The following is an 11,633-nucleotide window of genomic DNA, read 5'->3' as shown; positions in this document are numbered from 1 at the left end:
CCTTAGTATTCTTCTTGTCGTAGACTTCAAACAAACCAATCTCAAGGTTAACTAGATTTGTAGAAAATTTAAATAGATTTAATCTCATAAATACTCACTACTACAGAAGTTAACTGTAGGGGTGGCTCTAGAGCCTCTGTAGGGATGGCTGCGCCAGCCGCCCTTTCTAGGGTGTTCCTACATAGGGTGCCTCTGTAGGGGTGGTTTCCTGACCACCCCTGCAGTGCCCTCTGTAGGGGCGGCTGGTGTTTTCAGCCGCCCCTATAATACTCTCTGTATGGGTGGCTGGTAATATCAGCCATCCCTGTAGTGGACTTCTGTAAGGGCGTCTCTATCACCAGCCGCCCCTGCTGTGTGTATTTATAAGAGCGGTTCAATCAAGAACCGCCCCTACAGTAAATTTTCCAGCAAAAAAAATAATTTAAATTCAAATCTGACCACACACACACATATATATATATATATATATATATATATATATATATATATATATATATATATATATAATTCAAATTCGAATCTGATCGCCACAAATATATATATATACATCCACAAACACAAGACCATTATTTAGAACATCATCACAAGTCATAATTCACAAAAGTCCATCATTACAACATAGTCCATTATGAAGTCCATCATTATAACATAGTCCATTAAGAAATCCACAAGTCCACATGCAAAACAAAGTCCAAACCGTTCCAAAGTCTGATCCAAACCATACCACAAATCCACATTGTCATCAACGGCCTAGGGCTAGCCTATCAGTCTCACAAAGGTGTTGGTATAGAGGATTACTACCTAAGTCAGAAAGAAGATGATGGTAAATGCCTTTATGGTACACAATCTGGTCCATTATGAAGTTGCAAAGGTCGTCGACCATCTCTAAGAGCTCGTCATCCTTGTATGGGTTCCTTCTCATGTCTTTATCTTTCTCCAACTACAAGAGAATAAGTTTAGGTTTACTATATCACAACATATGCGAACTTTTTATACTACGAGCAAAGAGGTTCAAACTTACCAGATTAGAGTTTCTGTTGTAGCCACCGATGGTACTCATCATAATACATGTGTAGTATCCACAAAGTAGACTCCCATGCTTCTGCTTGGGGCACTACGTGTTTTGCATATGGAGATGTTAAGTAATGCTATTGACAGACACGTAATATATGGAGTACCAAAGTAAATGACACTTACCGCACATAGAGTTTTGACATATAACTTTTCCTTCCTATTTGGATGATGTCTCCCCTTATGTTTCTAGACATAGTGCCTGAATGCCCTGTTCCAATGGTTTTAGCAAATGCAACTTGTTAGTATCCCACATTGAACCTTACAAGTATGTATACAAACATAGTAGCTAAAATAAGGATTGTCGATATATATACGTCTTGACAATCGCTATGAAGTCTTTATATGTCTCGACTGGAAAATTCGCTGAATCAAAGACCTATGCCATGCTATGTGAGAGCCAGACGCCTATGCAAATCCAGTGATCGCTGCATGAATTTAGTCATAGAAGGAACACATAAGCTCTTTTGCATCGAACAAAGTATATTCAACAAAGCTAAGTATACAGTCGAACTTACTTGAAGTGGTATGGTATCCATATAGTATCGTGTTGTTGGAGATTTTTAAAACATAGGGCAATGTATACTGCAACCTTGAGGGACTCTTCCAATATTTTCTTGTTCCTGATGTCCTCTTTCTCCTTAAGTGTCTTTCCAGCTTCTAGTTCTTTGTAATCTAGTTTCCACTCTTTAGGGTAATTAAAATTTGTTGATGCTATAGGTGAAGGGTCTATATACCTGTGTTTCAGAGCTGACCTCTTTCTCACAAAGTCCGTTTGCATTCTACAAATCACGGCGCGGGTTAGTTACAACAAAATCAAAAGATTACATTCATATCATATCGATAGGGCAAGGACTTACAGGCACCACATGCAAATTAGATTCATTTCCATTCGTCTGAGGTGGAAGCATGCCTAGATATCCTTAAACTCAACGGCAATTTGCCCACCTGGGGCTCCAAATGTACCAGCAGGGATCCATGCTTGTAAGATTTCTAGTTCTGTTATCTGAACATGTAAGTACCAATCGTGGAACTTTCTCATTCCACGTGGCAAGCACTGTATGACTCGGTTTGGTAGGAAGTTCTTGCCTTTTTTATATTTATCCGGGCAATCATTTGACCATTTGAGGTTATCAACAGCTGGATACTTGTTAAACCATTTGTGCAGTTTGCTAGTGGTGCCCTCCTCAGCAGCTGGTGCTCTGAATTCTTTTACTTGGTTCTTAGGCTTGAACTAGTCATGTGCCATCCACTTGTGCACCGACGAGACGTCATTAATGCCCACATACGATGGCCTTATCTTGATTGGGATTTTGTTTTGAGCTTCCCATTCGAGCACGTCCTTGTCAACTTGTGCATCACCTGCTCCAGGGGCCACTTGTTCTTCACGTATCGGCTATTCATGAGGCAATTGCTGTTCATGAGACACTTGTTGTTCATGTATTAATTACGCTTGTTGAGAAGGATGTTGCATCTCATCATGCCCCTGATGAGGTGTCGTCATTCTCATCCTCATCATCATCCACTTCTTCGCCTTTGGGCATCCTCTCTGCCTTCTCTTCCTTGGGCTCCCCCACTGGATCATCATCATCGATAAGGTCCTCCTGAGTAAGCATCATTTCTAGACCCTTTTCTAACTCATTATCGAACTGCTCCTGAGTAAGCTGGTCATCTAGTTCTTGCTCTCCATGGGATGGCTGCTCATCATTCACGGGGCATCGGGATGCACTCTTTGATATTCGCGACATTTCGTGCCTTGTTCTAAGAGATGCAAGAAAAAAAGTAGTATAAGTAGTAGTAGTAGTACTAGTGGTAGAAGTAGTAGTACTAGTAGTACAAGTAGTAGTACTAGTACTAGTAGTAGTAGTAGTAGTACTTGTAGTAGTAGTAGTACTTGTAGTAGTAGTAGTCAAACAAAGAGAAAGCAGGACTAGCCCATTGCATATGCTGTATGACTCAAACAAGATGGACATAAGAAAAGATAAGCAAAAAATTCACAGTTAGACCAACCACTGCATATGTTGTATGACTCAAACAAGATAGACTACAAGGATGGACATAGACAAATGTATGCCTACTACAAGATGGTACAGTTCATCATTTCTGCCAGAGATGAAAATGTAGAACATGACACCCATAGCCCTTTAAATTCCACTTGTCCATAATAGAAGATACATCATAACTAATTTAAACTGCTTTTTTAGACACACAGCAGTCCTATATTCAGGTATTTTGATCATACACTTGGAGCTTCTATGGCATCATAACAAATGAGAGGAGAATTTCATCACGAAGAGCTGAGGGGATGATGCCAAGTTCCTCACAAGTGTTGATCATCAGCTCATAATCCATGTCATGTAATGGATTGGACAATATCATCATTGGGAAAACAAAGGAGAGGAGAGAAGAGGAGAGGAGAGGGGAGAGTAGGCAAAAAAACAACATATGCTGAACAGACTACTGCCACGTGTTTGCAAGACCCCTGCACTATATAGTAGAGTGTTGACATGCCATTTAGAAGTGATGACATGCCATAATAACAGAAGCATCCCACTGTTTCAGAAAATAGAAGTGACGACATGTCACATCATAATAACAGAAGCATCATAATGTATTTGAGTATCTCGAGTTAAATCCATCTTTTAAACAGCAATATGAAGGTGACATGCCACATCATAATAACAGAAGCTTCATAATGTATTACTGGATGCTACCTGGCTCTAAGACAGACTTTCAGATGTGCAGTAGCTCTAGAGGGCTGGTCTTGGTCTGTCTCTCACCTTCTGTTCTTCACAAGTGTGTATTTTCGTTTTCTAAATGGAAATGGGGATGTGAAGGATATGGAAAGGAAAGCATTGGCTGCAAATACAACTTGCTTGACACCATAACACCATAACACGAGGATAGCACTTATTTTCTGAAACTGCACTCTCAACTTTACTAGGTGAACACCTAGGCCAGCCTAATTACTTGTCTCAGTCAACTTTGACAGTTCAACTATCGCCTAGGGAAATACTAAACGTCAAAATCCTCACTTTTATTTGATGCAAGATGTTGCTAAACGCACTTGGCTAGTCCCATTGCGGGAGAATTGAAGTGAACAATAAAATTAGCATGTCATTAACAAATGAACTGTCATCCATAGATGGGCATGTAGGAATAACTGGAACATGGTTGCTATTGTCCAAAAAATCCTACCAGTTACCAACAACAAGGCACCAAGCAATAATCCAAAGATTTAATCTATATGCTGTCCTAACTGCAACTGGCGATTCATGTGATAGATAGATCTGGTGCTCACCTGCTGGATACTCGCTCCTGGATTACACAAATGGGGCTGCAGCCCAGCTGCTCTCGCTCAGCGAAAAACCCTGCAGTAGTAAAGAAGATAAGAGGGGATGAAAGTGGACTCGAGACAGACATGAATGTTGAAGATGAAGAGATGACACATACGAGATTGTGTTTCTAATATAAAAAATGAAAAAGTCAAAAAATCGGATGCAATCAAATTATTGCCGTCGATGTGCATCACGTAAGCGCCGCACGAGTGCAGGGCTGCAGGCTGCGTAGCTCATCTCTATCCACTCGCCGGCGGCCTCTCGACGACGACGGGTTGCAGTAGCGTCGGCGGTGCAAGAGATGCGCCCGACATAGGAAATTAGACTCAAGGGACTGTGGGCCGCGTGGAGGGAGGCGAGCCTAGCCCAGCCCAGAGGAAAGCTCGGAGAACAAACGTGGCAAAATTCCTCTGCTTTGTAAAATTCGTATTCGTTGTTGAACAAGTTCTTTGCTGTTCCAGAGCAATATATTAGGTGGGCAAAGCTTTTTCCTGGACCCATTATATTATAAAAAAAACTAAGGCAAAATTACTATGTTTTCACCAGAGAATAAGATTTCTTGGAACAGTTATATCGATAATATATGATATTTTTTGGAACAGTTATAATAATAATTGATATATGTGGACATGTGGTAAGAGAAAGAGAAATTGATAGACATATTGTACATCAAAATACTTCTACAAATTCTAGGTTTTGTAGTGTAGAGAGACCATGGGATCACAAATTTTGTTTAACTTTCCTAGTTTATTAGAAGCCTAAATTGCAAAACAAATATGCAAGATCAGTGAGCAAATCACAAAGAAAAAATCACTACTGGCATAAGCTGAGACAGTAGGGAAGACCCACAAACAAATTGTCTTGAGCAAATCACAAACAAAAAAACACTGATGGCATCTATCTAGAGTTCTACGTAGAGGCTGTGACCTGTGAGCTAGCTTTCAGTGGTGAGACGCCGATCCAAGGCAACTCAGAGCAGCGTTGAATCTAGAACGGTTCTTGAGGATAAAACAAGATCTAAAACGGCTCATGATGCGAACTGCTAACTACTACTGATTCCGTGATTCGGCCTACAGGCCACACGGCCGCAGGTGGACAAAAGAGAACCTGATGTTTTGGAGCACAAACATGTACGCACCTGCTGCTTGCAGCAACGGAGCTTGCGCCCATCGATCGCCGGAGAGGATGACGGTAGGGACTAGGGAGACGACCTTGACCGGGGCATACCAAGGGGGTTCAGAGAGGGAGTGCTGGAGGAGGTCGAGGTCGGAGAGGACGGCAAGGACGAGGCACCGGCAGCTGCACGGCGAACCCTAGCCGCGCGCCATGGGGCGTTGAGGTCGGAGAGGATGGTGAGAATGGGGCGGGGGCAGCCGCACGACGAACCCTAGCCGCGCGCCGTGGGAGCAGATGGATGGGCCGCGCCGAGGAGCGCTCCCAAACCCTAGCCGGCCTGGCAAGGACGGAGGTCGAGGTCGAGGTCCGAGATGGGGCAGCCGGCCGCGGGCGAGCGCTCCCAAACCCTAGCCGCCGTCGTGGCCTGGGGAACGGCGGTGGATGGGGCGGGGGCGGCGGTTGGGGTCAGGGAGGCGGTGGAGGGGTCAAGGAGGGGCAGGCAACGACGGTGTAGGTGCGACGGTGCAGGCGGCGTCGGCGGCGAAATTGGGCAGCCTGACGGCGTCCACAGCCCGATTTCGCCCAACACTTAGCGCCCACAGCGACGGTCACTGTAATATACCTCAGAGCCACTGTAGGGGCAGCTGAGGTTATAAGCCGCCCCTATAGTTGAACTCGGAGCCAATGTAGGGGCGGCTGAGGTTATAAGCCGCCCCTACAGTTGAATTTTTTTTTTTCAAAATTCTAAATCAAAATGAATTATTCACATGTAAATAATAAATAATATAGTACAAAATTTTATAATTATTTTTTTATAGATATATTTACATATACAATAACTAAAACAACTACAATAGTTTAAAATTGCAAAATTGAACCTTTAAAAATGGGGAAAAATTAATTTTTAAAAAATTAAAATCAACACTACTAAAATAATTTTGAGACACCAAATGATCTCAAATGAAAATTTGATAAACATCAAAGTTGTAGAGGTCATGAAGATCTACAACTTTTATTTTGGTCATCTTGTCATTTGACAAAATTTGTACCTTTCAAATTTGAAATTTTAAAAAATGACAAGTTCGAACCAAAATTTGAGACCCAAAATGATTTCAACATAAAAAGTGATGAATACTAAAGTTGTTCAACTCATTAATATCTACAACTTTTATTTTAGTCATCTTGTCATTTGACAAAATTTGAACCTTTCAAATTTGAAATTTTGAAAAACAACAAGTTCAAACCAAAATTTGAGACCCAAATTGATTTCAACATAAAAAGTGATGAATACCAAAGTTGTTCAACTCATGAATATCTACAACTTTTATTTTGGTCATTTCTTCATTTGATAAATTCTTAGCACATATTATTCACTAATCTTACACATATCTCATAATTTATAAAACCTTATGAGAGATGTGTCACATTTGTGAACAATGTCATTACCACTTTATCATATGAAGAAAATGACCAATACAAAAGTTGTAGATCTTGATGAGTTATTCAACTTTGGTATTTATCACTTTTTCAGCTGAAATCATTTGGGGTACCAAAATCTTGTCTGAAGTTTCTTTTTTTTAAAATTCAAAATTTAAATTGCTCAAACTTTTCATATGTATATATTGACAAAACCAACAAAATAAATTGATAGAGAATGATTTTAGAAAATTTTAGGAAAAAAATCATCAGATTTGGAGTTAATATGAGAAAGAAAAACTAGTTACAAAGTTGGCCCACAGATTAAAAAAGAAATCACACTGTTCACTGTGATCATGTAACGATCATCTAGAACAGTGTGATTTCTCTTTTTAATCTATGGGTAAACTTTGTAACTAGTTGTTCTCCCTCATACTAACACCAAATATGATGGGTTTTTTCCTAAAAAATTCTAAAATCATGCTTCAGCATTTAAGTTTGATCAAACTTGGATGTGACAATGTTTTACACATTTTAAAATTTAAAATTTGACAAGTTCAAACTAAATTTTCAAACCCTAAATGATTTTAGATGTAAAAGTGATGAATACAAAAGTTGTTGAACTCATCAAGATCTACAACTTTTATTTTGGTTATCTTGTCATTTGACTAAATTTGAACCTTTCAAATTTTGAAATTTGAAAAAAGACAAGTTGAAACCATAATTTGGACCCCCAAATCATTTCAACTGAAAAAGTAATGGATACCAAAGTTGAATAACTCATGGAGATCTACAACTTTTATTTTGGTAATTTCATAATTTAATAAATTCTTAGTACACATTGTTCATACAAACATACGTGAATGTAGTCTCAAACACACACACATAAATGTAGTTTCAAACACACATACATAAATATAGTCTTACATACATGAATGTAGTCTCACACACACATACATGAATGTAGTCTTACGAACACTGACACACTTACATAAACTAGCTAGCCCACCGTGACAACTTTCCCCTTGACACCTTTCTGTTCCCATAGCAATACATTTTTGGGCAGGTTCTTTTTCACAGCCTCGATCTTCTTACAAAAGTATGTGAATAGCGGCATCTCATCGCACTTATTGTAAGCTTCAACATCGTCCACGCCATCAACTCTGATGATATGTTGTTTCCCGGAGGCCACCACGTGCTTTGTCTTCTTCTTTGGGAGGAGGTTACTTTGCGGGTCGAGCATATAGAAAACTTGCGCGACATGTTCAACGAGAACCCAAGGGTCATCCTGGTAGCCTACATTCTGGAGGTCGACGACTCTCTGTCCGATCTCATTGAATTGATGTTGCTTGATCCAGTGGCATCAAAACAGGGCCACCTTTATATCCCTTCCATAGTCAAGTTCCCATATATCTTCAATTATGCCAAAGTACAGGACCTTTCGCCCCACTCCGTCGAGAGCCTCTATTCGGACATCGCTGTTCTGATTCATAGATTTCCTGTCCTTTGTGTCGGTATAGTATGTGTACCCATTGATGTCATAAGCATTCCAAGACGTCACCTGTTTTGATGGCCCGGCCGCCAACCGACTGATGGTAATAGAATCTATGGTTTCTCCAGGCTATATGTTCTGGTCCTTCAACCATGATGTCAGGCGTTGCTTATGCTGTTTCATGACCTAATCATCTGAACAGCTATTCCTCTCGGCCATAATGATAGCCATGTGTTCATTAATGTACGGTTGCATCACTGCCATACTCTGCAAGACACTGTAATGTGCCCGACTCACCTCTCTATAATCATTGTCGAGGAATACTTTCCTACCACTTGTGCCCTTCCCAACTAGCCTTCCCTTGTGACGAGAATCGGGATTACCAATCCCTCTCTATACTTTTAGCCACTCTTGGCAGCACTCGACGACTTCTTCGGAATTGTAACCCTCTATCATGGAGCCCTCTAGGTGTGTTTGGTTATGCACGTATCGGCTTAGAACCGACATGAACCGCTCGTAGAACCACATTTCATGCAAGAAGCTAGGGCCCAGCGTCTCGATCTGATGAACCAGGTGAATCATGAGATGTACCATTATATAAAAAAAGCGAGAGGTAAACACATCTCTAGCTAGTTCTAGGTCTCCACCATGAATTCATGTAGGTCACTCAGCTCTTGCCTATGAATCGTCTTCTGTGAGATCTTCGAAAAGAAGTAGCACATGCGGGTGATGGCCATCTTTAGGAACTCTGGCTTTATAGCCCTAAATGCAATTGGTAGGAACACTATCAGCATCACATGACAATCGTGAGCCTTGCAGTATGTTAATGATAGGTCCTTCATCGACACTAGCTTCTTTGGGTTCGCCGAAAACCTAGTCGGCACTCTGACCCCCCTAAGGAAATTGCATATAGCTCTCCTCTCCTCTAGGGTTAGGTTAAAGCTAGCCGCGGGAAGATTGTACTTGCCATTATCCTGTTGTACCGGCCAAAGCTCCCGCATCACGTTCAGCTGCACCATGTCTTTCCGTGATCTGAGACCATCCTTTGACTTGCCCGTGTCCATCAAGGTAGCCATGAGACTCTTAAAGACATTCTTCTGCACGTGCATCGCATCAATGGTATGGGAGACCTCCAAGTCTGGCCAATAAGGCAGGTACTGAAAGAAGATCGATTGCTTCTTGAATGGTACGCCTTCGATGGGAGGTGTGCTTCTATCTCTGATCGTTCCATCCGGATTCTTCTTTCCATAGATGACTTGTATGTTTTTGACCATTCTGAACACATGTTCTCCATTACGACGTCTCTCTGGAGGGGGTTCATCCTCTGGGATGTTGCCATAGTATCTTAGGTACAATTTGCCATGATACTTGTGACCTATCTTTAAGAAGCACTGGTTCCTTATGTAAACTATCTTCCTGGATCCATCTAGGAACACCTATTTAGTACTATCCAAACAGACTAAGCATCCAGTCTTGCCTTTGAACTGTCTAGGCAGGGCAAACAGCGCGGGGTAATCATTAGTAGTAACAAATATTATTGCTTTGCATATGAAGTCCTCCCATCGGAACACATCGTACATCGGCTCCCCATACCTCCATAGCCTCTCCATTTCTTGCATCAGAGGCTCCAAGAACACGTCTATATCAATGCCTAGTTGTTTGGGACCGGAGATAAGAATGGTGAGGAGAAGGTACTTCCTCTTCTGACACAAATATGTTGGGAGGTTGTACATGGTCAAGATGACTGGCCATGTGCTATGGTCGGTCATCCTCTCATTGAAGGAATTCATTCCATCGGTGCTCAAGCCGAACCGTACATTCCGTAGGTCATCACTGAATTCTGCTTTGTACTTGGCATCGAACGCTTGTCACTGGCTACAATCGGCCGGGTGTGCGATCGTATCATCATCCACCTTGCGCTCATCATCCCACCATGTCATCAGTGCGGTTTCCTTAGGGTTTAGGAACATACGCCTCAAGCGGTCAGTCACTGGTAAGTACCACATAACCAGGGTAGGAATTCTTCTCTTATTTACATCGTTGCCTAATGGAGTTTCCTCTGGAGGCTGAGATTCTTGCACCACCTTCTTCCCACCCTTCTTCCTCTTTCTTGTGGAGGCTTTCACCTCACTTTGAAGGTCATTGTTCTTGTACCGACTAGCCCCACACCTAGGACATGTATCTAAAGTCTCGAACGATGTGCCACGCCAAAAAAGGATACAGTGGTTGGGGGCATGTATGGATTTTTCAACCCCCAATGTGAGTGGACTTATAACCTTCTTCGCTTGGTATGTGTTGGCGGGAACTGTGTTCGGCCGTGGGAGCAACCGTGACATGAGGCACAACAGATCATCGAAACTGCAGTCCGACCAGCCGTACTTAGCCTTCAGGATGAGTAGCTCAAGCACAAAACATAGCAGTGTGAAGTATGTCAGACAGCCCTTCTCAGCATCATACACAGTCTTATTCAATGCTTTGGTCACCCTCTCAAGATTTTCTAGACATCTCTTGCTCTTTTCTAATATTTCTGGTCCAAAGGCCCCAAGCATTTCGTCCAAGTTGTCACCATCATCTGCATCCCCCTCACGTGCTTCGCCATCATTGCTGGTACCACCAGCATCATCACCACCTTGTTCATTGTCAAAGCCACCACCTTGTTGATTGCCAAAGCCACCACCTTGTTGATTGCCATAGTCACGATCCATTTGTTGCTCAAGATCGTCTGTGAATCAGGACAAGTATGCTTGGGTTTCCGCTTCATCAGCTAGATCATTGTCGCTGTCATCAACAACCACTGTTTCACCATGATGAATCCACACTATGTAGTCCGGAACAAATCCTCTCCTAATTAGATGTTCTTTGATGGTACTCACATCTCGAAATGCAATAAGGTTCTTGCAATCTTTGCAGGGACAAATAATCGTGTCACTATTCTCTTTCAACGTCGCTGCATGCTTCTCTGTGGCTTTGATGAATTTGTCCACCTCATCACGGAAAAGAGCGTCGTGTCTTAACGAATCATACATTCAAGAGTTCCTGTAGTCCATCTTATAGAAACAAAACAACCAAAGAAAGAATATTACTCAAGAATAATTGTATATACCTGAGACACGCACCATGGTAGTAGATGATAGTTAATTAATTGACTATTAATGCATAAATATTTTAAAATATAAATTAATTGGTTCAAATAAACAATT

This window comes from Miscanthus floridulus, chromosome 17 (assembly GCF_019320115.1).
Source record: "Miscanthus floridulus cultivar M001 chromosome 17, ASM1932011v1, whole genome shotgun sequence".
Classification (NCBI taxonomy): Eukaryota; Viridiplantae; Streptophyta; class Magnoliopsida; order Poales; family Poaceae; genus Miscanthus; species Miscanthus floridulus.
This window is presented reverse-complemented; position numbering follows the sequence as displayed.